Consider the following 24,663-nt stretch of genomic DNA (forward strand, 5'->3'; position numbering starts at 1 on the left):
GAGGGCTTGAACTGCATGGGTCCACTTATATATGAATATTTTTCAATAAATATATTGGAAAATTTTTTGGAGATTTGCAACAATTTGAAAAAGCTTGCTTTTTCTTTAGCTTACTTTATTGTAAGAATACAGCATATAATACATATAAAAAATATGGTTAATCAGCTGTTTATATTATTGGCAAGGCTTCAGGTCAACAATAGGCTATTAGTAGTTAGTTTTTGGGGGAGTCAGAAGTTATGCATAGTTTTTTGACTGCACAGGGATTGGTGTCCCTGACCCCCAAGTTGTTGAGGGGTCAACTGTATTTACATAGCATTTACATGGGATCAGGTAAAAGTAATCTAGAGATTATTTAAATTATATGGGAGGATGTGTGTAGTCTATATGCAAGTACTATGCCATTAACGGGCTTGAGCAGTCCTTAGATTTTGGTATCTTAGGGGTCCTGGAACAAATACTCCATAGATACTAAGGGATGACTATATCCTACTAGACTTCTCCAGAGTATACACACACACGCACGCACGCACGCGCACACACACGCACGCACGCACGCACACACACGCACGCACGCACACACGCACACGCACACACGCACACACACACACGCATGGACATGTAATCAGATCCATTGGTGGCGGTATTGATGATGACAATATTTATTGATATATTGTGCTGTGCTGTGGAAATCAAGGAGAAGTGTAAACTGGAGAATCACAATTTTCCTTAAAATTGAGTGTCATGCTGGACCCCTATTAACTTCAGTGGGATGGTACCAAGTTTGAGAGGCCAAAGAAGGGACCCAGAGACAATAAATGAAACTTAGGGCTTATTTGGCAGAACTTACTTACAGGGCGGCCCAGTGGTGATGGGCTGGACAGGAGAACTGCAATCACTTGCAAAAAGCATGCAGCTTGTATAGCATTTTCACTTAGCATCCTCCCCCCAGCAACTTCCACATGGCAACCTCCTTTCTTAAGTTATTGCTTTCAGGTGCATCCGCCATATACTCCGCACCAGCATACCCTTGCGTGGCCCTCACATTCTTAGGCCTTTCTGTCATGATATCCCTGGGGCCAGGTATGTGGAGGAGCATTGCAGCCAGATGCTGCAGTAGCAATATAAACTACAATAACAAAAAAGAATAACAAATATAATAACAATCATACTGTATAGAAAGTTTTTCAAGGGCTTGGGAGTTGATTAAAACACGTGGTTATAGGGTTTTAAGACTTAGATTCTGTAGTGGAAATATGGGTATTTAAGGCCTGCATGGCCTGGGTTACATCGTGAGAGTCATCAGGAATACATACACAGCAGGTTTTAATTAATCCATAGGTTCCGCCCTTGTGGGGGCAGTTAAGATGTCCAGGGCCATGCGATTTTACAAACAAGGGTGCATGACACACTATCTCTATCTCACTGCTGTCATCCACTCTAGCCCATCATTGTGTACAGCCTACCTACAGTGGGGAGTGACATTAACTTGCTCCTTTACCAGGTGGAAAATATGCCATCTCATGTCGGTGGTGGTGGGAAACTTGCTGCATGAGGTGCTGTTGTCGCTGAAGGGGAATAGGTGAAGGTCACTATACCAAGTATCGAAGTGGCCCCAGGTACTCATGTTAACTGCCTTGGTGTGGCATGGCAGGCCCACAGCGGAGGAGAGGGGGAGCTCTCCGCAGACCCAGCAGTCTGTTTTCTTCTGGAGAGAGATAACCATCTGCACCCAGTCAGCAAAGAGGTTTGTGGCACACCATCTATGGGCAAAAGGTGAGTTGTTTAGTGGCTACAAGAAAGGACAAGTCCTGGCCATTTAACAAGACATGGGGAGTTGTGTCATTCTGAGAGAGCACCACCCCTGGCAGCAGCCTGATGCCTGGTTTACGATACCAAATGGACTGGCTCCCCTCTGTAATGTGTTGCAGGAGGCCAGAGGAAGACAGTGGAGGTATAATGTTTCATGAGAGGATGTTCATCCCCTTGCGCAAGGGAGGACTCGGATTCATTATTTTAGAATTACAGTGGAGAGTATGGTATGAAATAAGTGTGACATATATATCCTGTTCTAGGCCCTTCCCCCATGGAGCAGAAAAACTGAACCATCGGGCTGGTTTGCCATTTCCCAGAACCACATAATGATGTGCTCCCCAGTAGGTTGGTCCTGTGGCAAGGGCCATAGCAGATTACTTTGTGTCCCAGGTTGGGGGCAAAGGTCTGCTGTCCCTTACCCTGTCTACCTGGATCCTGATGGTCGTATCACATCCTTGTGTTAGAAGAGTATACATGATGGGGTGATGAGAATGTGCATATTTATTCAGGTTGTGCACGGCTGCTGGTAAGCAGCGGGTCCACAGAGCCAACTCCTGTAGGAGTTGTTTCAACAGTCCATTCATTTGTTCAGTCAGCCCCACTGCTGTAGGGTTGTACGGCAGGTGAAAATGCCAGTGGATATCCAGGGCCTCTGCCTATTCTTGTACTTTATATCTGGTAAAGTACGAGCCCTAGTCATTGTTAATTTTTTTTTTTTTTTTTTTTTTTGAGATGGAGTTTCGCTCTTGTTGCCCAGACTGGAGCGCAATGGCGCGATCTCGGCTCACTGCAACCTCCGCCTCCTGAGTTCAAGCAATTCTCCTGCCTCAGCCTCCTAAGTAGCTGGGATTACAGGTGTGTACCACCACACCTGGCTAATTTTTTGTATTTTTAGTGGAGACAGGTTTCACTATGTTGGGCAGGCTGGTCTCAAACTCCTGACCTCAGGTGATCCACCCGCCTCAGCCTCCCAAAGTGGTGGGATTACAGGCGTGAGCCACTGTGTCTGGCCCATTGTCACTATTGATGGAGACGCTGTAGGCTGCACACATCTGTTCTGGTCCTTTTATGGTGGCATGCTTGCTGGGTTATGCTCGCAGTAGCCCTGTGCAGGTTTCTGCACAAGTTAAGGCATAGTGGCAGCCATCCAATAGGAGCAAAGATCCTATGTAGTCTACCTGCCACCATTGTGCTGGGCTCTGGCCCTGGGTGATCTTTCTGCTATCAGGTGGCAAGGGCCTGGGGTGTTCCTGTGCACGGGTAAGACATTGCTGACAGATGTGTACTGTGTCTTTGTATCATAGTGGCAGGCTCCAATTCTTTGCTATGACCCAAAGGGTAAGTTGTCCCCTATGTCCTGTCTTCTTTTGTAACCAGTTGACCACATCGTCTGTGGGGACTCCCTTGAGGAGACGAATGCAGGTTAATTTGTCTGCCTGTTGATTTCCAGGTTGGTGTAGATGCAGTGTGGGGATCCACATGGTAGATCATTTTATGCATCCCCCAGATGCAATGGGGAATGTCCTTCTACATGTCAGTGCACCAAAGGAGGTGACCTGCTACTGTCTAGTCCTGTGCTTCCCATTGTAGTAGCCACATGGTGAGTCCCTTTACATTGGATTAGGTAAAAGTAATCTAGAGATTATTAAAATTATATGGGAGGATGTACATAGGCTACATGCAAATACTATGCCATTTTATATAAGAGGCTTGAGCTGTCCTTAGATTTTGGTATCTTAGGGGTCCTGGAACCGATACCCCATAGATACTAAGGGATGACTGTATCCTATCAGACTTTTCCAAAGTACACACACACACACACACACACACACGCACACACACATGTAATCAGATGCATTGTTGGCAGTATTGATGAAGACAATATTTATTGATATATCGTGCTGTGGAAATCAGGGAGAAGTGTGTACTGGAGAATCACAATTTTCCTTAAGGAATGTCATGCCGGATGCCTGTTAACTTCAGACAGCCCACCTGTGAGTACACAGGACTGCTGGGTCTGGCTTATAGAGGAGGACCATCCTGGCAGCTTGCAGCTCAGCTCATTGGCTGCTATGTCCTTGGCCTGTATCGTCAATCCAGATCCTGTCAGTGGATGGTTGGATGGCCATGCCTGTTCAAGTGCAAGGATTGCCTCGTGACAAGCTGTTTGTGGACCAGGCCTGGTCAGACATTGGGCGGTCAGACATTGGGCCCTGTCTACCCTGTATGAAGGAGAGCATCTATGGAGGCTCAGCAGCCTCCCTAAAAGACTATATGACAGTTGTTACATAGATGACAGGGCCACGCACTGAATGGAGCTCTGAGCTCAAGGGGCTATTAATGTGCTCCTTTGTTGCACGTATGTAAGCCATTTGGCCACAGTCTGTGTCTGGGCATTCCCAGACTTCAGTTTCTGGAAGATACCCTTTAGCCAACCTGCTTTGGGGTACTGGCTGCGTACTAGCATCAGGACCCCTTTTGTAATGTCCTCTACTTGTTGTAAGGCATAATGTATAGCACAGAGTTGTTGTTCCATCACACTGTATCTAACTGCACCCTTTTTCCGTAGCTGGGACCAGAATCCTAAAGGCGCATATGTATGTCTCTGCCTTTGCCACGGGCCTCACCCAAACCCCTCAGGGTAACTGGCTACATCTAGTTCACAGGCTGTCTCTGCACCTGAACTCACAAGGCTTGTATTTATTTCACTGTGACTTCAGCTGGTTCAAAGGCCTCATCCTCCTTTGTGGATTAGTCTCAGTGGGCCCCCTTCTTGACTAAACAGTATAGGGGCCTAAGGAGTTGGGTCAAATGAGGAATAAAATGATGCCCATACCCTAGGAGTCCTAAGAAGATTTATAGCTGCTTTGGTGTCACACGATGTGAGTAGGCCTGCACCCTATCCATAATGGCAGACTCAAGTATTTGGCTGATAAGCCTGGACTCTGGATTATTGTCTGTGTTTATAGCTCATCCTGTTTGCCAGATGAGGCAGCAAGGTGTGAGGGTGCAGTTTGAAAGCTGGAAAAAGACTCAGAAGTTAGCACGATATCATCAGTGTAATGGAAAATGTGTACCCCTTCCAGGACCTCCATGGCTATGTAAATATCCCTGGGGCAAGATGGTAAAAGTCTGTTGTTCTTCCCAGGTGAATGCAAATTGATCTTTACTCTCTGCGGCAATGGGGATGCTGAAGAAGGCATTGGTTAAATCAATAACAGAGTGGTAGTGGTATGTGTCCAGTGCCTCTCCCGCCCTCTTTAGAAGGGAGGTGATATTGGGAACAGGTGCATACATTGGGGGGACTGCCTTATTTAATTCCCAGTAATCTACTGTCATTGTCCATGTCCCATCAGGCTTCCACATGGGCCATACATGGCTGTTGTATGGGCTGTGCGCTGGCCTTATAATGTCTCCTTGGGCTAACTCCTTAACAATCCCTGTGGTTTCATTATGTCCCCCCAGCAGGCAGTATTGCTTCAGTGCTACTACTTGCTGTGTGGGGTTGGCAACTGTACTGGTGTCCATTTCGCATTCCCCTTGGTCACATGCTTCACCACTCTCAGTCAGAACTCCCCAGCAGTTGTTTGGAGGGTCAAGCCTGATAAGATATCCATTCTCAAGATGCATTCCAAGATGGGAGCTATACATACTAAATAGGGTTTTGGTGGCAGTCTCTCAACTTGTAATACTCAGACAGTTCAACCTGTCTGATCCCCGTCCATAACCATCTTTTGCCATTTTAGCCCCTTGGAACCAACGAATGTCACCATATATGAAAGTGCATTTGGCTCTAGTATCCACTAGGGCACGCACAGTGTGTTTATTCTTAGGCGACCAATATATAGTTAGTTCTACATGTGACCTCTGGTCCCCAGGTACCCTGGCCACCATTACTCTTATCAGGGTTCCGGGGCCTTGGCTTTCATCCAGTCTAACAGGGTTGACACTTGCTATCCCTCTGCAGGAAGGGTGGCGGGTTGAACCTGAGGCTCCTTAGTGAAGCACTCTTCTGGTGTGAGCTTCTGCCACAGTCTGACCAGAACAGCATTAGGCTGTTTATCTGTTTTCATAGTAGCTGTTCCTGCCACTACCAGGTTGTGCCACATTTGTTGGTCAGTCACCCTGATGGGCCCCTTGGCCGTCTCCTTTCCTTTGGCGCCCTTGTCTTTCATCCCAGCAGCACGTACCCTTTGCCTATGCAGTTTCTCCATTTCTCATAAGTTGGTGGCTGCTTGGGCCGCCTGAGACACTGGCTGTCCTACTAGGGGGCTCTGGGTAGACACTAGCACACCATACCATTGGTTGAGTGCAGACTAAGATGGTGTCTTTCATGTTGGCAGTGAAAAGCTCTTTGTTGGACCTTGGTGATGTTCAGCATAGATAGCATGTTTCATCCCTAATTCCCAGATGATGTCCTGCAATTCCTCCATAGTCTGCCATCACAAAGGAGATATGGGGATACTGCCCTCATCTGGCCACGCTTCGTTGCAGCCCACAACCACCCAGCTAAGGAGGGGCATGGCCTGATCCTCATTGTTGGCACCATAGAGGTGCTGCCTCAGGGCTGGGTGGCATGCGATGGATGCCATTCCACTCATCTTGAGTCTGGAGAGTATAACACCCTCCATCCTCGTGTCCCATAGACAGAGAAGCCACCTCTCAATCAACTGTCTCTCTTCCTGAACCCACCTTCTGCCCAGCTCCACTAGTTCCACAGTGGTGTAGTGCTGCATTGTGGTATGCTACCATCTTTCAGGCAGAGACAAGTTTTGTGGGTCTACTCCCTGCAGGCACCATTGGTCTGACTTTATCTTGGTAGAGAGAACAGGACCTCTATGGGCTTATACCGGTCCTCACTCTGTTCCTCACTAGAGCTCTCCACTGGGTCCCCAGACTTAGGAAGATTTAGTCATATAGTCCTAACTTGGCATGGGAGCTGGCGACCCTTCAAACAGGCTACCTGACAAGCTAGGATTTCCATTTTGTCATCCTGTTTCTGCAGGTAGGACAGTAGGGTCTCTGATGTTTTAGGTTGAGCTAGTCTGGCATCTCTTTCTACTCATAGTTCTTCCTATAATAGACAACCCCTGGCCTGTGCTGGGAGCTCAGCCTCAGTGGCTGCTGGGAGCACAGTCAAGAATGGCCAGCCGTTGTGGCTGCCACAGCTCAGGCATCTAACTTTTGCTTAGTTAGATCCACCCCCTGCAACAGCTCTTCCAGACCCTTCGGTGTTTTTGGGGTGTTCTGTACTCATACATTGGGTCTCATCCATCAAGGATAGTGGCTTTTGGGCACCACATAAATGTGATGGTCAGCCCGGGATTCCCCCCTTGGATTTCCCCTTTCCTGATCTTATGGTCTCGGTGCTCATGAAATTTTTCTCCACCTTCCTGCTGGGTTCACCAGTTGTGGTACTGAGTCCGTGTTAACTTCTGTAAGGATGGCACCAGGTTCAAGAGGCAAAAGAGACGTGGAGCTAGCAAACAAGACATAGGGTTTTATTAGGGAGAACTAACATACAGGGACAGTCCAGTGGTGGTGGACTAGACAGGAGAACCTCAACTGCTTGCAAAAAGCATGCAGCTTATATAGCACTTTTATTTGGCACCCTCCGTGCAGCAGCCTTCACGTGGCAACCCTCCTTTCTTAAGTTATTGCTCTCAGGTGTGTTTGCCATACACCCACTCCCACCGTAATGGCATTAATCCATTCCTGAGGATTAATGTTGTTACGGTCTCATGGCCTAATCGCCTCCCAGTGGTCCTACCTCTTAATACCATAAAAATATCAATTAAATTTCAACATGAGTTGTGGAAGGGACATTCAAACCATCGCAGTTATTTTAGAGCTTTAGTTCAGAAATACAAATGCAATAACTTTTACCTCCAAATCATTGACTCATAGTTGTCTAATTTAGTAGGCTTTGAAGGCCCTGCCTTTAGTCTTTTTGACCTTTTATCTGGACTGATATATGTAGGGAAAGAGGCTCAAGAAGGAAAAACAGTTATGAAAAGAAAACTTGAAAGAGATATTTAGGAATCTTTGAATATCTTACTCTTGGTGGAGAAAATCGTTTTTCTTTCATTTTATTTGATCATTACCACAATTTCTAGGTTATAGGAATCACAGTTGGGAGAGACTGCAGGTTATGTAGACTATCAAGGCAAATACAAACATTCTTTTGGTACATTTTGCTCTAGGACTGGGTCCCACTCTGTCTAGTTTCTGTGAAGCTGCTTCTAGCATCACAGGGATTAGTGGGCCTGGTCGTAGAAATGGATTACCTAGGGATCAAAAAGCAGAAGTATCAGTAGATAGCTTTGCTTCTTTCATTGCATAAGGTGGTAATGAAGAGTCTGGATTGCTGTGTAGGTGTTGCTCTGTAGGACTTGCCATGTTCAGCATGCCTTACTAGAGACTTTTTGACTTTCTAATACATTTTATGCACTCTAGAAGGCTCTGGAATTTTTGCTGTCCAGAAATACACTGTCTGATGAAGGAAAGAGATTTGTAAACAACTACAAATATAATGATAAACTACTCATAAAAATGTAAAAATGTAGTGACTTCTGTGAGGAAAGCAAATACTGTGGTTAAATAGAAAAAATGACATCTAAGAAGAAGCTTAGAGTAGGAGTTCTACAGTGAGAAAGTGAGAAAAGGAAAACATTATTTGATTGAATCCTCCTACCAACCCTGTGATAGAAGTATCAGACAGACTCAAGAAAGGCTTCAGAGCGAGTATCCAGCAGAGCTGGGATTTAAAGCCAAGGTCATCTTACTTCAACTTCATGCTCTTAATTAAAACTAATAAAAGGTGGATCTTGTTTAGAGGGGTATAAGACTTTATAATTTAATTTTAGCGTATGATACTAAGGAGGGGATCAGTTGATAAAGTAGAAAATATGCAGGTGTTGAACTGATCTATTTTCCCCTAATCTAGCAATGAATCAGATTATGAAGAGTAGTTTTATTTATGTATTTATGTATTTATTTATTTTGAGACGGAGTCTTGCTCTGTCGCCCGGGCTGGAATGAGTGGCGTGATCTCGGCTCACTGCAAGCTCCGCCTATGAGGAGTAGTTTTTAAAAAGATTAGTGTTGTAATTACAGAATCCAGTAGGGAAAATATGTTTGGTTTTGTGTATACTGTCCCAAATACTAGTGTATGTTGTATTATGTAGTATCATTTTCTTAACTTTATATAGCAGAATAAAATTTGAAAACAGTATGCTGGAATTTTTGCAAGAGAATTTTCTAATGAGGCAGGGTGGTATAGCGTAGAATAGGTTTTGAGAGTTGGACAGACTTGCTTTTAAAATCAGGCTTGTGATCTTAGACAGGTTCTATGCCTTATCTGAGCCTCAGTTTTCTCCATTTGTAAATTGAGGAGATTGGAGTAGATGATATTTTAGTGTCATAATGCATTATGACATTCCCTGGACGTAAGGGAGAACAAGAAAAAAATGGAAGAAAAAGAAGGATAGGAAGAATTAGAAAAAGGAAAGGGAGAAAGAAGGTAAAGAAAAAGCCCTAAGCCTCTTCAGGCCTCATCGGCTATTTTCAGTGGTCTTCTCTTTTGTATCTGTATGAATGACTTACGCTTAGGTAGTTAGGGTTTTCCCATGGTGTTCTTAGAAACAGTGCTATAAAGCAGACTAATGTTGGTTGTGAAGTGCACTGCATTTTCTCATTGGAACAGTTTTATAATTTCTGACTAAAGACAGAGTAAATTACCAGTTTGATTAGTAGTGTGACTTAGACAGAAAGCTGAAACAATTGGGAAACTATAAGCATTTGAAGTAGTAGGACTATGTTCCAAGTGCTATAGAATAGGCATAAGTGTATCCCACTTATCAAACATAACAGCAGCATTCCTGTTTACTATGATGTGTGCATTGAGCATAGGGAAAAACATTCATTCTGCATGGTAGATTTGAACTACTCTCTTAGCTTTAAATAAAAAGAATTGGACATTTGGTGTTGCATTCCACCTCAGGTTACAGCAGTTATTAGGGAATAATTTGAGTTGCTCTCAGTCCTTTGAAATAACTGCCTACACAAGTTTGAACTCACATCTGTTTTTTGTTGTTGTTGTTGTTGTTGTTAAACATGGTAAGTTTCCTTGAGCAGGTGCAAGCAGTCACAATCATTACACTGATCTTAGAATTACCCAGAAAGTTAGAATAATTGTTTTTTTAAAGAGTCATGGTAATATCTTAATATTTGGAGGCAATATTAATGACTTCTGGTATATTATAGGTGCTCAATAAGTATTTGATTAGTTGAAGAATAATTTGAGAAATATGTGTGAAATCTAGGAGACATAATTATTACCCTATACACCCTTGATAAAGGAATAGTGTTTATTAATTTTAGAGTTGAGCTTAGTTTTGTTTGTAAACACCTTGGGAATCATCTCTTTTTTTCCACCCTTTGTTGCCTTCAGAAATCTCTGCTTTGCGCTGAGGAAAGAACTCTGAAGTGGTTATTCCTGCCTTTATAAGTAGCAATGAGCAAGTTATACGTTCTATGTAATCTTCAAAAATGTAGGACAGTGAGGCTGCTTTAAATAACTGGTTTTAGTCCATTTTTGCCTTCCCACTGACAGATTTCCAAGCTTTGGCTCTGATACGGCCTTTAACATTTGTTTAAAACAAGTGCTTTTCAGGAGGTGTTTTCATTGTTCACCAGTTGTGCTATGTTTAAATGGAGTGCTTGTAAATGGCCACTGGCATATATGGGTAGTTAAGGCATCTTGACCAGATTCGTGAGTTTGACACTAAGAGACTCCATCTCCAGGAGCTGTATTTCTGGGTATGTAGGTTAAATCTATCTCTTTCTATTATTTATTCTTCCCCACGGAATTCAGGTTTGTTTCACATGTTTTTAATTCAGGACCAATCACTTAGAGCAAAGAGTCTTAAACATTATTATATGAGAATCACCTGTAGAATTTACTAAACTAGGTTACTGAATCCCCCTGACAAGAGTTTCTGATTCAGTAGGTCTGAGCTGGTGCCTGAGAATGCTAACAAGTTCCCAGGTGATGCTAATGCTGGTGCTAATGCGGCTGATCTGGAGACCACACTTTGAGAGCTATTGACCTATAGGGCATTAGTTCCTAAACCTCATTATGCATCAGGCTCACCTGGGAAACTACACATTCACTCATGCTCACAGTCACATTCCCACTCATAATTAAGTGTTTAAGGGAGTTAGGAAGCTGGAGGCAGGATCTATAATGTTTTCCAAGTGATTTTGAAGCAGCCAGTCTTGCCCTTGCCTGTGATTGGACATTTGATTCACTGATTTAGGCAAGTGGTTCTCCAACCTATGTAAGAAGCATTTGTAGAGCTCGTGAAAACACAGTTCTGGGGTCTATCCTGCTGATTCCTGTAGGTCCAGAAGGTCCAAGTGGGGCCTCAGATTTGCATTTCTAACAAGCTTGCAGGTATGTCATTGCTGCTGGTCCAAGAACTGTACTTTGAGAATCACTGATCTAGGGCAACCAACTACCCAGTTTTTGGAGATTCTCTAACTGATTTAAATAACTGGATTAAATTTAGGGATTGAAATTCTTTGACCATCTCTAATAGTGTTGCGTTTCCTCCCAGAAGTTTTTTGTGATAGTAATGTGCTCTTCCAAACTATCATTTAACTTTGCCACTCAAGAGAAAATGAATGTCTAAGTTTTTCAGTTATGTATAATGGTTCTGAATAAAACTTTAAAAGTGGCAAATAATTCTGAAAAAAAAAGTCACAAGTAAAACAGTTAATTAACAATTCAGAATACAAGTAAGAGTACAGACATGTGTATTTCCTAGTTAAGATTGTGGACCTGCATGTTTGTGCTTTTTATATGTTGTGTCTCTGATGATTTTCCCTCTTCTGGACTGCCGCATAGTGAAGGAAGCTCTGTACTTTTTAACAAAAGTTATGCACGTATGTCTAGTAATGGTATGAATTGAAGTGATTCAGAATTTCTTAGAACATAGTGAGCTATGCTTCCTGATTGTTTCTGTAATCTAAAGGTTGTTTGTAGGATATGAATACAAGACCTCTGTAGTGTTTGTGTAGATTGTACATGCCTTTTCAGAGGGTAGAAGGTTTACAATCCATACTTTGTGAGAGTGATAATGCATCTTTTGCAGTGTGCTTACTCTCAACATCTCTAATCTTTTATTCCAGGTTACTAAATATTTTCCATATCTTTTAACTTTGTTCCCATAATGAATATGAAAATTGGAAGCACTACAATAGGAAGTGTTGCTTTCAACCCTTAGATCTCGCATTATCTGAGCAGATAACAATGTTTGGTGTTTGTGATTGGGTGTGAAGCTTATTTTCAAAATTATATTTTCTTTATAATTAATTTTTTAGCTAGAGTGTGGTTTGATATGTCGTGACTTGTCCAAAGAGCTAATGTTTTGTAGTTCACCTTTTTAAAGCAAAGAGCAGCTGCATTTTGAAATGTTTTATCTCAAATGGACAAGTTGTTTACAAGCTAGACTCTAACACATCCTGACATTTAATGTCTGTGTTTGTATTCCTGCTGGGATTAGGCTGCCTTTCTAATTAATTAGTTGCATAGCCTTTTATTAATTCCCTCAAAATTTATAATGTTTTAAATTAACAACATAGATAAGTATACTGCATTTTTTGGGAAAACATGAAATGTTAATTATGTAGCAGTGACATAAGTTTCATAAACTCTGTTGAATGTTAGAAGATGCTTACAACAATGTTTTCCAAATATAGGGATTTATTATAAACTTATCCTTCTAAGGCTGCCTGTGCCATTTCAGGAGAGTGAATATAAATAGATCTTGATTTCTTCAAGAAGTGGACTTAGTCATTTTGTTTATGGTGAAAGGAAGTATTTGCTTTGCATCTCTAAGAATTGTCTTTAGCATCCTTGTTAATTACACATCATTTCAACATGTTCTTACCAAATTCTCAGGCCTTGATAAGGTAGCATAACAGAACAGGAAGAATTAAAACTCATATTTAAATAATTATTTTGTTATTACAGCACTTAAATCTGTCTAGTAGCAATACCGAATCTAATAATTGTAACTTTTTCTGAGATGGAAAATTTTATCTCTTGTCCAGTGTTCTGAGATATTTTTAGCTCATTTGTCCCTCCACCCCCAACTAGCTTACTTTAACAGGGATTTATGGAGCATCTGCTATGTATGTAATAGTCCAACTCTTATGAAAGGTTCTGTTTCTAATATTTTTTACTATTTTTTCAATTCTGTCAACGTTGTTTTCTAAGTTAGAATTAAAATATTGATACTGTAGAAATTTGATATTTTAAAATAAAGTCCAGGGAAATAATGGGATTTATTGCAAAGCTTATGGTGAGCTCTACATTCAAATGCTATCATTATACTTTATCAGCTGATAAACATTGAGCAAGCTATTCAACCTCTTGGGTTTTATATCCTCACCAGCTAAGTAGGGATAACACTATATGGTTTTAAGAGTTCTTATGAGGTTTAGTAATATAGCCTGGCAGCAGTGGTAATGGTTTATATAGGCCCTTGATAAGTGTCACTTAATTTCTCCTTTTCTTCTTTAGCCTCTGGAAAATTGATATTTAAACATTTTCTAAAAATTGTATTTTACATATATTTATGCATTTCTCTGGTAGAAGCTTATTTGGATTTTGGCAATTTTTCTGATATGAAGTGTTCTTGATTATCCTAGTATAAAAGATAGGGAAATCTGGCAGAATCCTTTGCTTTGCTAAAGTAGTGATTTTCACTGAATCTGAATCAGTAAAAATCTTGCCCGTCAATAAGAATATGCAGACTAGAGATATGGCTTGTTTTTGGGTAGCCTCCTTGACAGATTTTCTTTCTTTTTGAGACGGAGTCTTACGCTTTTTGCCCAGGCCGGAGTTCAGTGGCGCAGTCTCGGCTCACTGCAACCTCCGCCTCCTGGGTTCAGATGATTCTCCTTCCTCAGACTCCTGAGTAGCTGGGATTACAGGCACGCACTACAACGCCTGGCTAATTTTTGTATTTTTAATAGAGACGGGGTTCCACCATGTTGGGCAGTTTGGTCCTGAATTCCTGACCTCAAGTGATCTGCCTGCTTCAGCCTCCCAAAGTGCTGGGATTACAAGCATGAACCACTGTGCCTGGCTGACAGATTTTCTTGCTGAACTTTGGGTCATCCCAGATGTGAGTTCGCTGTAGGCATGTCATAGAGCAACAGTAGTAGGAATACAAGTTAAATTCATGTATATGTCATGATAATCAGTCCAATTCAGTGGTCCCCAACCTTTCTGGCACCAGGGACCGGTTTTGTGGAAGACAGTTTTTCCATGGACCTCGGGTGAGAGGGTGGGGATGGTATCTGGATGAAACTGTTCCACCTCAGATCATCAGGCATTAGATTCTCATAAGGAGCAGACAACCTAGTTTCCTCACGTGTACAATTCACAGTGGAGTTCACACTCCTAGGAGAATTAATGCTACTGCTGATCTGACAGGAGGCAGAGCTCAGGTAGTAATGCTTGCTCGCCTGCTGCCCACCTCCTGCTGTGAAGCCCAGTTCCTAATAGGCTAGTACCAGCCCATGGCCCATTGGTTGGGGACCCCTGCTCTAATTAATGCATTTTATAAGGGACGTATTATTGTAGCTAGATAAATAAGCAGTAATTTTGCAGCATATTTCATAAGGCAATGAATTTTCTCCTCTGTTTTATAATTCTAAAATGTAGTTATAGAATGTTACATTTGTGATATTGGGATTTGTCCTACTGCGTAAATATTATGGATATTATATAGAGATGGAATTATTTTTATCAGTGAAGTGGGTATTTTAGTATTACTTTTGCTACTCATTTGAGATGACTGGAACTGAATGGTTTGTTTCAGAAAAAGAGGCGGTAGTTTTGATTCTGTTTAAGCTCTAAATGACATATACTATTTACTTTGCTAGTAGAAAATTTTCTGCGTTGTTTTGCCAAGACTATAAAAATATAAAACTTGAGGAAAGGTTTTCTTTCTAATTAAAACAATCACAAAAATAAAACCAGGCTATCTAAATAAAAGTTATTTCCGAGAGTTATTCTTGATTCTTTTTTCTCTTACTCTTTTTTTATCTAATCCTGTCAGCTCTGTTTTCATACTTATTCAGAATTTGACCTCTTAAAAAAATTAACTACTTTCACTGCTATACCACAGTTCACACCATCATCAGCTCTTGTCTGGACTATTGAAATACCTTCTTCCTGCCTACTCTTTCTTTTTCACCTCTCATCTATCTTTATTTTTTACATTGTCTAACTTGGAAGACTTTGAATTATAGGTTTTGAAGATGAGGACAGGTCTAGGTTAGAGATATGGACTTGGGAGTTGTTAGTAGTTAACATGGTGAAGCTGTAGAAAGAATGAAATCTCTAACAGAAGGTGAGTAGAGTTCTTTCATTCATTGAGCCAGGTACTGCACTAGATGGTGGGGCTACCTCAATGAATAAGATAGACTTGGGCTCTCTCCTCATGAAACTCAAGACTCACAGGGAAATGGAACAGTATATAAGTACAATACAGTGTGTTGGGTGTTATGTGAATGATCAGGGCGCATTCAGAATGCTAATACAGTAGAAAGGTCTTGGGAAATACTGTCATTCAAAGGTTGGGTTGTTAAAAAATATTTGGTATAGGAAACTGAGGAGTGGCTAGAGAGATGGGAAGAGAACCCAAAGAAGTCGTGACTCAGATGAAATGAGGTAAGCACTCAGTGAGGAAGTAATGGGTATTGGTTCACACTCATTGAGTACTTGGATTATGTCAACCACTGTTTGAAGCACCTTGTATGTACTAACACATTTCTTCCTCACAGCAACTCTCTGAGGTTCTCTTTATTTTGTAGTTGAGGAAACTTACGTCAGATTAAGGAAATTTCCCAAGATCACACAGGTCATAAATAGTGGAACTAGGATCAACAGTGTTGATCACAGTAGAGACCACAGTTACATAAAGTGCTTAGTTCCCTACTTGGGAGGTCATGGGAGCGTGGAAGAGAGACATTCTAGTGGTGTCTTGTGCCTAGCTGCTGGATTGCAATAAATTGAAGGGTGATTGATTGAGAGTTGAAGAAGCAGATGTAGTGATTGTCAATTTCTTTTTTAGTTTTGTTGATGTATTATTATTAATATTTAGAGTTTTTATGCTTTCCATAAAAGAGGGATAAATATACTTAGTCCTCCCTCCTTGTCATCCCTCCCTGTCTCCAGTAAAAACCAAATCTAACTGTATTTCTTTATTATTTTCCTGGTTACTCTCCTCTTACCTGGGCCCTGACTTAGTCCACCCAGCTGTGAATCTTCAGCTTCTCTTGGCATACAAATTGTACTCTAATCACCTTTTTTCAAATAACAAAAACAAAAACAAAACTCAGTATTTTAGTAAGGTTGTTAAGCCAGGTAGGTAAATAATGAAATATGAAAAATTTGAAAATGGAAACTGTATTTAGGGCAGTTTGAAACCTAGGACTGGTGAAGTGAATTAATCTTGATGTTTTAGAACTATAGGTTGATGCAAAAGTAATTGCGGCTGGGCATAGTGGCTCACACCTGTAATTCCAGCACTTTGGGAGGCCGAGGCGGGTGGACCACTTGAGGTCAGGAGTTCGAGACCAGCGTGGCCAACATGGTGAAACCCCGTCTCTACTAAAAATGCAAAAATTAGCCGGGTGTGGTGGCACATGCCTGTAGTCCCAGCTGCTTGGGAGGCTGAGGCACAAGAATTGCTTGAACCCAGGAGGAGGAAGTTGCAGTCAGCCAAAATCATGGCACTGCACTTCAGCCTGGGCAACAGAGCAAGACTGTCTCAAAAAAAAAAAAAAAGTAATTGCAAAAACTGCAACTAGAATAGAATAATCGACTACTCTTTCAGAGATAATTTAGTACATTCCCTTATTTCACAGATGAGGAGAGACTATGTGATACATTTAAACTCAAGCAATTAGTGAGAAATAAGCCTTGGCTCAAGGTTCAGATCTGGAGACAAATGTGCCTTCCACAGTGCCATTACCTTTAAAAGCAACTTTTGAAAGTGATAGAGGGTTTGGAATAGACTGGCTCCTTTGATCAGTTTAAGTTACAGCAGTCACTTATAATATAAATAAGGTGAGAACTACAATAACCTTTAAGGATATTCTATTTGATTTTTTAAAAATTTATTTATTAATGGGCAGTGAGAAATGAAACTTTCCTAGTGGTACAGCAAGTGATACTTAGCACCTTGTCTATACTTAATACAGAGTTGAGGGAGAATAAAGACTCCAAATAAAACAAATTTTTTAGAGTTCTGATATTTTGAGGAAAGTACATTTTAAAAAAAGGAGACTTAGATTTTTGTTATACTTGCTTTGTTTTCATATATGTGAGTATATCATTAGCAAATTTTATGCTCAACTTTTAGAATTTAAATATAAGATCCAGATGTCCAAGTTTTATGTTACCTTTTCATATAACTAAGTTTCTGTAGGCAGGTAGTAATTCTAAAAGGGATTGTTAACTTCTCTGATCAGTTTAATTTTATTGTTAGTTTCTAATGAAGGAGATTAATTGTGATCTCAAAAATAACATATAACTTAGCAAGCACTGAGTATAAAATTGTAGGATTTTATAAACATGGGGACAAGATGATGTTTGTTGATTGCATCTGGAGCAGATGGTTTTGAAGAGCATGGGTTTAGAATAATTGCTCTTGTCCAGAATTGGTTATATTGAAATATTGATGTAGAGCTTGAGGTGGAGCAAGTCATATACAAGTCATACGTTGGAAACAGTGTGTTGACATTTGGCTCTCTAAAGCATTTTGCCTTTTCTTCCCTTCAAGGTATCTTGTTTTCCAGTCTTAAAAATTTTAAGAGCATTGGAAAATAAAATAATGAAAAGAAAATGATACATTTTTTGTTGAATTAGCCACACCTCTTTTTTATTTCAAAATTGTGTTTCTTAACATAGCAGTATTGCTTCTGTATTTGCTTACATTTTTAAAAAATTAACTCCAAAGTTAGTGAGAAGAGGAAATGTTGATGGCTTACTTTCAACCATATTCCTTGATGTACATGTGTCCATTTGTTCTTCTAGTTAATTGTCTTCAGGTTTCTAAAAATATATGTATTTTAAAAAATTTAATCTTTCATTATGGGTTCCAGTATGGCCTTATTAGAAATGGTGATGGCCAATAATTTAAACTTAGCATCATAGAATTTTAAGTTATTTAAATTTGAATAATTAGACAAAATACATTTTAATCTTTTCATTTAATAAATGAGGTAACTGATGGCCAAAAGGGCTAAGTCTCATTTAAAGTTGTGCCTGAGCTAGTTAGTGGCAGACCTAGAGCCATGGAGGATTGGTTGCATTAGTATTATAGCTCCAAGGATCTTTAATTTCTGTAAGCTCTTGATAATATATTTAACATTTAATTCATACACATTCTGTTTTTCAACTTACATGTTATTTTCAAGAATAGCATTTGTTGTGTAAAATAGGATACGTTTATATAGAGTCCAGAATCAATACTTCAGAGTGGGAAAGAATCTGAAGGCCTGTGGCAGGGGTCTCCAGGATCTCTTATGTTTTTATAGCTTTTGCAAATCAGTAAACTTACCTATTGTTCTTTTCTCCTTTCTAACAATCCGCCATACTTTATATCCTCACATACCTACAAACGAAGTAATAGAGTTGGATGTAGGTTTATTTAAACATGTTCTTTCATATGTATAAGACTGAACTCTGGAGACTTGGGATTTTATCTTTTATTATTCTATAGGGTCTCCTAATCTCTAAAGTGCTATGCTCATTCTTGTCTCTATTTATATGCTGTTCCCCCTGCTTGGAATAGTCGGCTGCCTCTTTGGCCCCAATTCCCATTTTATCAGGTTAACATCGATTCACTTTTCAGGGCTAATTACTTGAACTTAGATATATGTTTCAGTTTTTCATTTGTGAAATAAAGGAATGTACTAAATGATTTCTGTGAGAGTCATTAGGTAAACTAATCCTTCCTGAAACTGAGTTCGATGTTCCTGACGTGTTTTTGTGCCACTTTGTTCTTTCCATGTCACAGTACTTGGCATAGTTTATAATAACTACGCGTTATGATGTGTCTCCCCTATTAGACTGTTAGCTGTGAGAGATTGATTTGCCTTCTTGTGTACCCTCATATGTAAGAGCTCAGTACAATTGTTTAATGAAGTAATTATGTCTAGGAGGTTCTTGTTGAATATTTTGAGTGAATAGATGAGTTAATATTGAAAAGAGTGCCCATGAAAGAGTAACTCCTGTGGTCAATGAATATATCTTCTCAGTGGCTTTATGATATAATAATACTTTAATTGCTTTCCTTTAACATGAATTGTAACTGAATTGGCAAGAAATACAAGAACAGGGGTTCCATTACTGAGAACTATTTTTAAAAAATATTTTCAAAACCAGTTCGGTGCAGTGGCTCACACCTGCAATCCTAGCACTTTGGGAGGCCAGGCCAGGAGAATAATTTGAGGCCAGGAGTTTGAGACCAGCCTGGGCAATGTAGCAAGACTCTGTCTCTAAGAGAAATAAAATTAGCCGGTGGTGGTAGTGTGTGTCTGTAGTCCTAGCTACTTGGGAGGCTGAAGTGGGAGGATTGCTTGAGTGTAGGAGTTGAGGCTGCAGTCAGCTATGATTGTACCACTGCACTCCAGCCTGGGTAATAGAGCAAGACCTTGTCTCTTAAAAAAAAAATCAGAGTAACGGCATGTAAAAAATGCTGTTCTCTCTCCTCAAGTTTTGTTTTTCTTCTTTAGTCACCCTGCCTTTCATACCAAACATATTCGTATGTATAAAATATTCTGGCAAATCAAAACTCTTTGTGAATACTTTAAATCATATAATCTGTATTTTGTATTCTAGTATATTTTGCACACTAGTCAGCTTATAAATATGTCCTGCAATGATTCTGAGCCTGATCAGGATTTCTGTATAGAAAATTCCCAAAACTGTTTTTATTATTTTTTTAAAGAGATAGGGTCTTGCAGTATTGCCGAGACTGGTCTTAAACTCGTGGCCTCAAGTGATCCTCCCACCTTGGCCTCCTGAAGTGCTGGGATTATAGGTGTGAGTCACTGCATTCAGCCCCAAAACCTTTTTTATGGATTTATTTTCCTAGATCATCATGGTTTTAATTATTCTGATTAGAAAGTACTCTAAATAAAAATATTTTCCTGTTTTAGTAATAAAATATTAAGGAATAAACTTCATTGTATATGTACATATGGATACTTAGAACTGAGTTTTTTCATTTTATTAAAATTTTTTTAAATTAATAGACTTTTTTTAGAGCAGTTTTAGGTTTACAGAAGAATAAAGCAGAAAGTACAGATAATTTCCATATAACTTCCCTTTTTTCCAGCTTCTCCCATTATTACTGTCTTGAGTTAGTGTGGTACCTTTGTTATAATTGATGAGCTAATATTGATACAATGATATTTCATTTTAAACTGCAGTTTATAATTTCTAAAACTACCATCCCTCAATGTTATTTAAACCAGCTTCTGTGTTGTTGCTTTATTTATAGTTTTTTTTACTTGCGCCACACTTTTTACATACGTTTTAAAAATAAACTTCTTTCTCAATGTATTACATGTATACATAAGAGAGCATAAGCTAAAATATCCATGCGTTTTCCAAAGTGAACACACTTGTGTAACCACCACTCAGATCAAGATACAGAGCATTACTAGCTTCCTGGTACCTCCCTCAGACCCTTTCCCAGCCCTACATGCTCACCTCAACCCAAAAGGCAACCACTCTCCTGGCTTCGAATGCCATAGATCAGTTTTGCCTGTTTTGCCTTCTCTTCTTTCACTTGTTTTATGGTTTGGGAGCTTCATCATTTTATTCTGCATAGCAGGAGTTCATTTTTATTGCTGAATTCGATTGTTTAAGTATTATGAGTAATGCCATGAACATTCTTGCACATGCCTTTTGCTGCACAAATGTATGCATTTCTGTCTATTATTTGTCTAAGAGTGGAATTATTGGGTTATAGGATTCTTGTTACTAAATACTGCCAAAACGTTTTTGTAGTGATTTTACCAATTTACCTTTCTACCTGTTGTGCGTGAAAATTCCAGTTTCTTCTCGTGGGTGCTGACATGGAGTTTATAGCAGTATTTCATTGTGGTTTTAGTTCCCTGATGACTGAGTGTGAGTACTTTTTATATTTGAATTGACCATTTAGATGTCTTTCTTTGTGATGTGCCTGTCAACTGTCAAGTATCTATTCAATTTTTCTGTAGCGTTACTTTTTAAAAATATATTGATTTGTGGAAGTTATTAATATAGCTTAGTTGTGAGACCTTTGTTAGATATATGTATTTTAAATATCTTCTACTCTGTGGCTTACATTTTTATTCTCTGTAGTATCTTTTGAGGAACAGAAAGTTTATAATTATATATTTATTATAATATATATTGATATAAAGGATGCAGTTCATCAGTCTTTTCCTTCGTGGCTGGTGATTTTTGTAGCTAGCTTAAGAAATCTTGGTCAAATCTACTGTTAGGTATATTTTCTCTTACCTTCTTGATGCTTTTATTGTTTTTCCTTTCATGTTGCTATCTTTAATTGCTTCACTTTTTTTCATATAGATGTGTTATACCAGTTATTGAAATGACCATCAATTTCTGCCTTGCTTCTGTGTTACCTTTGTTGTACATAAATCAAGGGTTTGTGTTCATTTTAGATTCTCTGCTCTGCCTCAATGGTCTTTTATCCTTGTCCACAATACTGAAATGTCTTCAATACTTTCAGCCTTATAAAAAGTCATAATTTCTGGAGGGTAAGTGATTTTTTTTAAAAAAATGGTCATCAAAATTTTCTTGACTATTGTTGGCCCTTTGCATTCCCACAGAAGTTTTAAAATCAGTGTGTCGGGTTCTTCCTTCTCCCCACCCAGTAAACTGGCTTGCATTTTGATTGGAATTATTAAGTCTTTCAATCAATTTGGAGAGATTTGGGAAGTTAATACCTTGTAATCCATGAACTTCTTAGATTCCTTCATTTTATTTTAGATTTTCCTTAATTTCCCTCCAGGTAGTTTGGTAGTTTTATGTGAAAAGTCTTGCATACTGTTAATTAGATTTATTCTTAGGTACTTTGGTTTTTTGAATGCACTTATGAATGGCATTTTGTCAAGTTTCACTTGTAATTATTTTATGTTAGTATAGTCACGGACTGCATAACGATGTTTTAGTCAAGGATGAATGGTATATACTACAGTGGCTCTGTAAGATTATAATGGAGCTGAAAAATTCCTATCATCCAGTGACATCATAACCATTGTAAAGTAGTAGTGTAATTAGTATTATTATTTTTAAATTTGGTGTAGCCTAAGTGGATAGTGTTTACAGTAGAGTATAGTAATGTCCTGGGCCTTCACATTTGCTCAGCACATACTCACTGACTTACCCAGAGCAACTTCCAGTCCTATAAGCCTCATTCATGGTAAGTGCCCACACAGGTATAACATTTTTTAATCTTTTATACTATATTTTTACTGTACCTTTTCTTTTTCTATGTTTAGATACACAAATACTTAACATTGTGTTATAGTTACCTATGGTATTGAGTATAGTAACATGCCTTACAGGTTTGTAGCCTTGCTGTATAGTAGGCCATACCATCTAGATTTTCATAAGTAGACTCTTTGATGTTTGCACAATGATAAAATCACATAAAGACACATCTCTCAGAATGTATCCCTGTCATTAAGCAATGCATGGCTGTATCTAGAAAAAGTAAAAAAAAAATTTTTTTTTTTTTTTTTTTGAGACAGAATCTCACTTTGTCACCCAGGCTGGAGTGCAGTGGCACGATCTTTTTAAATCTTTTATACTGTATTTTTACTGTACCTTTTCTTTTTCTATGTTTAGGTATACAAATACTTACCATTGTGTTACGGTTACCTACAGTATTGAGTATAGTAACTTGCTGCACAGGTTTGTAGCTTAGGAGCAATAGGCTATACCATATAGCCTAGATGTATAGTAGGCCATACCATCTAGATTTGTATAAGTATACTCTATAATGTTTGCACAATGACAAAATCGCATAAAGACACATCTCTCAGAACGTATCCCTGTCATTAAGCAACGCATGTCTGTATCTAGAAGAAGTAAAAAAAAAATTTTTTTGAGACGGAGTCTTGCTTTGTCACCCAGGCTGGAGTGCAGTGGCACTATCTCAGCTCACTGCAACCTCTGCCTCCCGGGTTCAAGCAATTCTTGTGCCTCAGCCTCCCAAGTAGCTTAGTAGAGACAGGGTTTCACTATGTTGGCAAGGCTGGTCATGAACTCCTGACCTCAAGTGATCCACTTGCTTTGGCCTCCCAATAGAAAAAGTAATTTTTTTGGTATTGACTGTGTCTACCTACCTTGCCAAATGCACTTATTAGTTTTAATAGTGTGGGCCAGGCACAGTGGCTTATACCTATAACTCCAGCACATTGGGAGGCCAAGGTGGGAGGATCCCTTAAGCCCAGGAGCTTGAGACGAGCCTGGGCAACATAGTGGGACACCATCTCTACAGAAAATTTACAGAATAGCTGAGCGTGGTGGTATGCACCTGTAGTCCCAGCTACTTGTGAGGCTGAGGTAGGAGGATTACTTGAGTGTGGGAGGTTGAGGCTATAATGAGCTGAGATTGCACCACTACACTCCAGACTGGGTGACAGAGTGAGACCCTGTCTCAAAAAAACCACAAAAAACAAAATTTTAGTAGTGTGTATGTAAGTTCTTTTGAGTTTTTTATCTATCAATTATGTTATAGTTTTCTATGTATACATTTCAAATAATGAGTTTTAAATTTTATTTTGTTCAACTCTACACCTATTCTTTGTCTTCCTTGACTTACTATACTACATAGGACCTCTGACAGTATTTAATAGAAGTGGTAACAATAGTAATCCTTATCTCATTCTTGATTTAATAGAAAGTTTACAAACTGTTACTTAATATTAAGAATTTTTTTTGCTGTATGCGTGATAAGGAGGTTTGTATCTATTCCTAGCTTTTAAAAAATATAATTAGTGATATTTTATCACATTTCTACATTTATTGAGATAGTGATATGAACTCTTTATTCTATTAATGGGAAGAATGATGTTGATTGATTTTTAAATGTTACATGAATCTGACATTCCTGTAATAGAGCCAAGTTGTCACAATTTTGTAATTCTTTTTAATGTATTGATCTTTTGGCTGATGTTTTGTTTAAGATATTTGCACCTATGTTCATGAGAGATTGACCTGTAATTTTTTTTCCTTGTAATATCCCTTTAAGATTTGAGGAGCAAGATTATGCTACCCTTGTGAATCAAGTTGGGAATTATTTTTTCTCTGGAACAATTTTTTTAAAATTAATGTCATATTCATCCTTAAGTATTTGGTGACATTTATCAGTGAAGCCATCTGTGCTTAGAATTTTCTCTGTAGGAAAGGTTTTAATTATAGATTTAATTTCTTTAATATCTATTGAAATATTCAAATTGTATAGTTTGTTTGTTTGTATATTAGTTTTGGTAAATTTTTTTCCCCTAGAAACTTGTTCATTTTATCTACATTTCAAATTATTTGGCATAAAGTTATTCCTACTATCCTCTTATCTTTTTAATGGCTGTAGGTTTTGTAATGATGTCTGCTTTTTCATTCCTAGTATTGGAAATGTGTCTCTCCTCTCATTTTCAGACAACCAACCTTTGGCTTTACTGATTACTTTTTTTAATTGTGCATTTGTTTTCTTCATTATTTCCCTCCTTCTTTTTTCTTTT

At 39.2% G+C, this 24,663-nt stretch overlaps 1 protein-coding gene across 9 annotated transcripts in view; it reads left to right on the forward strand.

Moving 5' to 3' along the window:
• Positions 1–24,663, forward strand: part of AFG2A (AFG2 AAA ATPase homolog A) — a 389,011-nt gene that overhangs the window by 25,637 nt on the left and 338,711 nt on the right. The gene's annotated exons all lie outside the window — the stretch shown is intronic.

The sequence above is a fragment of the Pan troglodytes genome, chromosome 3, assembly GCF_028858775.2.
Source record: "Pan troglodytes isolate AG18354 chromosome 3, NHGRI_mPanTro3-v2.0_pri, whole genome shotgun sequence".
NCBI classification, from domain to species: domain Eukaryota; kingdom Metazoa; phylum Chordata; class Mammalia; order Primates; family Hominidae; genus Pan; species Pan troglodytes.